We start from the raw sequence: 5,948 nt of genomic DNA on the forward strand, positions 1-5,948 counted from the left end.
TTGCACTGGTTGTTATTTCCGTTCAAATTGTTTAATGATCCAACGACGCCGTTGGAGTTTCCGACTACGTTGTTTTTATTGCCAGCAACGCCATTCCTGAGCCAGCGACGGAGTTACTAGATCCTCCCACTGTGTTAAGTTACCAGCGAGGGTGTTTGAGTTGCCTTTGACCAGGTTGACGCTTCCCTGGACGAAGTTGGCAGAACCGAGGATGGAGTTAAGGTCTCCGTTTTGACTACGTTCTGTCCTCCCACGATTGTGTTCAAATTGCCATTTGCGATCTTGTTGAGGTCACCGACCAGAGTGTTGGCACTGCCATTGACCTGGTTGCCAGAGCCGATCAAATTGTTCAGATTGCCCTGTACGGCGTTGTAGTCGCCTTGGATTCCGTTGGCGCTGCCGACCACAGTATTGACCGAGCCGACCAAAGTGTTCAAGTTTCCCTGGACTAGTTGTAGTTGCCCTGGAGGGCGTTGTTGGAGCCCACTACTGTGCTGTAGCTGCCCAGGTTCAAGTTGGCATTCCCGAAGACCTTGTTGTTAAAGCCTTTGACTGTGTTCTGGGAGCCGACCAAGGTGTTGACGTTGCCGACCAGGTTGTTATTGGCACCGTAGACAACGTTGTTGTTGGTGACTGGAGCCGGAGTGGGTGGGGGTGGGAAGGAGGAGCGGGAACGGGTGCGGGTGATGGCGATGGTGCGCAGTTGGCAGCATGGTGGTGAGGACTGGTACTGCGATGTCTGCGATGATGGCTGAGTGTGCGGAGCAGGCTAGGAGTGCCCCGAGGGCGATGGTTGCAAATTTGACCATGCTGGTAGTGATGGAATACGGATGTAATTATATTCCATTTGGAAAAACTTCCATTTTATATCTCATCACTGGATTTTTGAAATGTTCCATTATTCTATACCCAGAGGACAAGCAGAAAAACATACAAGCAGTGAAGGAAATTGGTTGGAAAGCGGAAGGATGTTACTGTCGTTTCTTATGTTACTGTCATATTTGCTCCTAACTTCCAAATCCATTATCCTCTCCTCCACCGCTCCAAATCTACTATGCTCCCATTTCATATCCATCTGCCTATTTCCCTTCCCATTTTTCCATCCGCATTCATTATGCTGTAAGAGTAAATATAGATCGAAGGAGTACTCTACCAGATCTGCGGAGAAATCGGAGAGGGCGGAGTCGGACACGTCTTCGTCGTCAAGGACAAACTCAGCAGGAAGTACGCCCTCAAGTCATCAAAGAATACGGAAGGTACCCCAACATCAGAAGCATGGTCGACCAGGAAATCAAAATGCAGGAAAGGTTCGCCGGCAACCCTCACATCATACAACTCATCGCCCACAAGTAACCCACCAACTATACAGATAGCAAAACAAGAAAATGTTCATCGTATTCTAATTGGGCACCTGCTCGCTACGCAACAGGATGACGATGGAGGAACACCTGCCGCTGAACGAGTTCATCGACATCGCACTGGACGTCACCAAAGGACTCACTGCAATCCACTCCAAAAATTTGATCCACCGGGACGTCAAACCCGAGAACATAATATGCGTGGAACGCACCTACAAGATCACCGACTTCGGCAGCCTGCAACAGGGGAACAGGGCGAGGAGAGGATAGGCACGCCACTCTACCTGCCTCCCGAGATGCTGGAGGAGGAGGAGTGCAAGTACGACCAAAAGATCGATGTGTGGAGCTTGGGAGTGTCCCTCTTCGAGGCCTATTTCCGCATCCATCCCTTCTACTACAGCAAGGAACCGACCTCGGTGAGGCAGGTCTACCGGGAGATGAGGGAGAACATCGCCGCCCTCACCCCAGGCTTCACCGTGTAGAGACTGCTGGGCAGGCTGGAGGATGCGGGCATGAGGAGGGAGGAATGCGAATCCATCAGAAACAAGGTCCTCGTCACCCCCGAGCCCATCCTCGAACAGTTCCAATACTTCTTCCAGAGCGCGAAGGAAAGACCGGATATCGAATACTTCGCAGCCGTCTTCCAGAGCCTGGAGGAGTCCATCCGCGACAGGAAAGTCCCCACGAGTCGCCTCACAGTAAAGCAGGAGTAAATCCCATCGGATATTCGCTTCTACATCGACACCATCAACCTCTTCTACGAGCTCTGCGCCCGCTACGGCAACGAGAAGATGGGCGAAATCGAGTTCCACCTCGAACTGGGCATGTGGTACTGGAACTACTTCAACTATCTGGGAGAAAAATACGTGGAGTATACGCATTTGGACCGCCTGAAGGTCTACAAGAAGGATAGGGAGACGCTGTGGGTGTAAGTGCAGAGCGCCCTCTTCGACTACTGGCTCTACCTCAGCTCCAACCCTTAGCTAAACTTCTTCCCCGAGCTGTCCCAGCTGAAGATTCGCATCCTGATCTGCGGGGGCAGGTACAAGGTCTACAAGGGCCTGGAGAAGTTCCTGGAGAAGATAACGGCGAAAGTGGGCATGGAGGTGAAGCATCTGGAAGAACTGGAGACCATGCTCAACATATTCGAGGTGGCACAACTGAGGAGGATTTAGGAGATACTGGTCAACGACTATTACTGAGGATGATCGTTTGTCACTTGAAGGTTATGCTAGATAGGAATTAATATAAAGATTGCCAATGAGCGGTAGGGAAATGAGATGGTGGGTTGTTTGGATGGGATGGGAAAGTAGTATAATAATAATATAAGTATATTAGTTATGTATGCATCATAAAGTATATGTAGAAATAGTAAGTAAAGTAATATCAACGGAGGAGGATGGTTTCAGGAGTGAGCTGACTTCCCATGGCGGGTCTATTCTTGAGCTCGGGAACACGTTCCAAAACCTCAGCGTTTCATCTCCGGCGCCAGTGACGATAGTGCTGCCATCGGGGACATGGTCAGGTAGAGCACTCTCATGGTGTGGCCCATCAACGTCGATACCTTCTCCATCTTGGGGTATTTCCAAATGTTGATTTCGTTGAAGGAGTAACCGTGCGTGGAGACAAGCTAGTTGATCGTTTTCCCGAAGATGAGGTTGCAGACCTGGGAGCCAGTGTCGATCGATCGGAGAGTCTATCCGGTGAGGGTGTTTCTGAAGCGGATGTTGCGGTCTGCTGTTCCTCCGCCGGATGCCAAGAGTCCGTGCTGGTGGGAGACCAGGCCACTGCCTTTACCGCTGCGATGTGGTCTGAGAACTTGAGGATGGGAGAGGAGGAGCGTGCGTTCCAGATCATGAGTTTGTTGTCATTGCCTCCTGAGCAGAGCTGCTGTTCGTCTGGGGACCACTTCAGCCACACACTTCCTGCCGATGGCCGACCAGCTTCCCCACGAAGGCAGAGCCGCACCTGACGTCTCTGTGGAGGATGGTCTTGTCCCTGGAGCCAGTGCTGAGGAGGGAGGAGCTCCAGGAGATGGAGCCGACGCGGTTGGAGTGGCCGTGCATCACCCTCACCCGCTTCACCTTGTTGACGTCCCACAGGTGTACTTCTCCGTTGTTGGTCCCCAGACAGAAGGAGGGCCCCTTTGCCGCCCACCGACTGATGTAACTGTGTCTGATAGGCCCAAATCGCATAGCTTCGTCACCTTTGAGTTGTCGCCGTTCCAGAGGTAGACGTTGGAGGCGAGACCAACTGCGAGGAAGTTTTGCTGAGACCAGTCGATGAGGTTCAGGTAGAAGTCGTCTGGAGGCGGAGCATCAAGCACCTTGAAAGGCATTTTCCCAATTTTTCTCTTGGCCTTGATCGAGGTGACAAGTTAATCGGTGAAATCCATGCCTTTGAGTCCTTCCTGGAATGGCAAATTGGGCGTGAGCGGATCCTGGTTGTTGAATTTGAAGAGATTGTTGTTCTGGAAGTACTCGATGGGGTTATCGGACCTGATGGTGCGTTTTGGCTCATTCATGATGCACTTCTTGTAGATGTCCGAGAGGGACAGCGTGCACGGGTCCACAGGAGTGGGCGCCGTGTTCTCGTTGGTGGGCTTGTTTTAGTATTCCTTGACGATGTGGTCCACTTTTAGCTGCTTTCGCGTGGGGATGAACCGGTCGGTTATCACACAGCGCTCGCTGCAGTACTCCTCCCCGAGAACGTCCAGGTAGTTATCGTAAGAATCGACGGTGATTTCGTTCTCACTGGCTAGGGTTTTGGAGCTGGATGCATCCTTGGATGATGGGTAGGAGGATGGCTTGGCAAGCGGGGATTCCTAGCCGGGCAAAACTCTGCCACTGGCGATGGAGTGGGAGGAGCTGAAGGGAGGGAAGCTTTGAAGGCGTGCCGTCATGAGAGGAGGACAAGTTTTCTAATAGAAATTATAATTGGACTTGCCAATTTGGGATTTGAAAAAGAATATCAAATAAAATTAATATAATACCTTTGGGGAAAAAGTTCGAACGTATACAGTCGCAATAAAAAAATATACGAAACGATCTGTTGGATTGATGAAGGTTGGGGGAATGCTAGCGATTTATGATAGTTTTATCGATGGATTCGATTGCTTCTTGACTGTTCTTTATGATATGTGATGACTTGAGGGACATATGTGCGTGAATTTGGAAAGTTTGATTAGACTGTAGTAAAGTATTGTCGAAATGCAAGCGAAATGTGGGCTTATAATCAAAATATGATCATGATGAACAGAAGGATCGATGGAAGAAGAAGCAGAATATGATGAAAACAATAATTATTGCATATAACAGGACAGTTAGCAATGGTTGTGAAGATATATGATGGAAGATATCATCACTTCTTCTCTAAATTCCACAAAAACTTGATCACCTAAATTCGATTAACCATCATCCACCCCTATTTTCCCATCGCATCTTCCATCCCCGATCCCATATCCTTTCCCCCATTCCTCCTTTCCGTATCTCTCTCTAGACTTACTAATTCCGATTCTATAATGCTACACGATGATTATATACTTACTCTGTACTTAATTCTCTAATATTTTATCTCTAAGATACGTTGCATGGACCTACCCACCTTCATCCAAAACAATCTCGCCCTCCTCGAGCAGTACCTCTTCGCACAGGACCGCTAAGAATTCCTCAGGACGCAACTCGCCCTCCCCAGGAAAGAAAGCTCTTCGATTTCCTACTCAATCCATCTCAGAAGAAGAGAGAGAATTGGTCAAGGAGTTCAGATTGAACGGAAGCGATAGGGAACTACTCTTCAACTCCAAATTGTACAGAGAACTGGAGAGAGTGACAACCGAGGAAGAAAAAGCCAAGACCATCGCCAGAGTAAAGGAATTGAGCCTGGGACTGCACTTCGATTTCCCCAAACCTGCTGAAATCGGTGACCAAGTGGCCAAGGGCGGAGAGACTGGCCAAGAGGCAGAGAAAGCACCGGCTCCCAAGTTCGAATCATAGGCAACGGTTCAAGCAGTGGTCGTCAAGGCCCTCAATGAAAACGTGAACAATTTCCAAAAACTATCCAACTATGGTCTCAAGAACCTTCCCGTTGATCGGCTGGTCAACCTCAAGGAAACAGAGATTCAGTATCTCTTCAGCAAGCAGGCAATCTTACGATCTCTGGACCCAGAAGCGACAGCCGAACTCATCAGCAGGATGCTGACCAAAGTTGCAGAGGAGAAACGTACCTCCGAAGAAGAGGAACTGCCTTCTGATTTCTTCGGCATGTTCAGTTTCGACCAGCTGGAGGCACTCAAGAAGCGCAGGCCCAAATGTTCGAAAGCTACGAATACCATCTCCAGCTGTTCAGACTCAAATACGAGGAGAAGTTTTTGAAGTTCAAAGAAATTGCCACCCTGACGCAAGATTAAAGAACCGAGAAACGGGATCTCTGTGAGCTGCATTGAATGAGCTGAGAGGATCGGGAAAGGATTTCTATGGAAATTTGATTGAAAAACTCACTGAAGAGATCTTGCTCATCGATGAAGCCAACGTCAACTCAGACATCCATCTTTTTATCGACTACCTCGAGAACCTCAAGTCCTTCAACTACTAA

At 49.2% G+C, this 5,948-nt stretch overlaps 1 pseudogene; it reads right to left on the reverse strand.

Annotated features, from left to right (window-relative positions):
* Nucleotides 1-2,707: 2,707 nt before the first annotated feature.
* LOC116268040 (protein FIZZY-RELATED 2-like) lies at nt 2,708-3,878 on the reverse strand (annotated as a pseudogene).
* Nucleotides 3,879-5,948: the final 2,070 nt, after the last annotated feature.

Source organism: Nymphaea colorata, unplaced genomic scaffold, assembly GCF_008831285.2.
Source record: "Nymphaea colorata isolate Beijing-Zhang1983 unplaced genomic scaffold, ASM883128v2 scaffold0066, whole genome shotgun sequence".
NCBI lineage: Eukaryota > Viridiplantae > Streptophyta > Magnoliopsida > Nymphaeales > Nymphaeaceae > Nymphaea > Nymphaea colorata.